Source organism: Orycteropus afer, unplaced genomic scaffold, assembly GCF_000298275.1.
Source record: "Orycteropus afer afer isolate SDZICR_OR568_19922 unplaced genomic scaffold, OryAfe1.0 scaffold00002, whole genome shotgun sequence".
In the NCBI taxonomy this organism is placed as follows: domain Eukaryota; kingdom Metazoa; phylum Chordata; class Mammalia; order Tubulidentata; family Orycteropodidae; genus Orycteropus; species Orycteropus afer.
Window position 1 is genome coordinate 5,488,061 of NW_006921589.1, and position 654 is coordinate 5,488,714.

Genomic DNA, 654 nt, shown 5'->3' on the forward strand with positions numbered 1-654 from the left:
GATGTCAAGGATGACTTCTGGGTTTGTTTGTGGAACTGGGTGGAGAATGATGCCATTTACTAAGACAGGAAACTGAAAGAGGGCTGGGTTGGGGGAAGGAGCAGGAAGCTAGGAAGTGTCTGCTAAAAGGACAGCAGAGGACTCACAAGGGCTGAGAATTCAGGATCTGAAAGACACAGAATAATGGAGTTTTCTGAGGTCCCTGAAATGACCACTCTCTTAAAGGCCCTTGATACCCTAGTTTTCACAAAGCATCAGAGAAGCATTTAAGTTAGTCATGAGCCTTCCTAGAGCTCAGTTTGATGTCCTCAAAGCAGCCTCCTGTGAAGACTGTTTCCTGTCCATACCTCCTGCGGTTTCACTTACATAATGAGGCATTCCTTCAAGAAAATAGTTGTCCCACATTCCACAGAGCAGCAGGAGACTGTGTGAAGTGTCCTGCCCCAAGGAAATGATGCTGTTGGCCTAAAGGGAACCTTAACTGACCTGCACAGGTTGACCCTCCCTGCAACCTTCATGCTCTCAGTACCTCCGAAAGTATATGGGGCATCCCTAGTTCTGACTCTCAGAACTGCTGAGGATGACCTGGATTACTGAGATGTTTGAATAGAAAAGTTGCTTGCAAAACGTAATCTTATTATGTTGTTGTTGCTC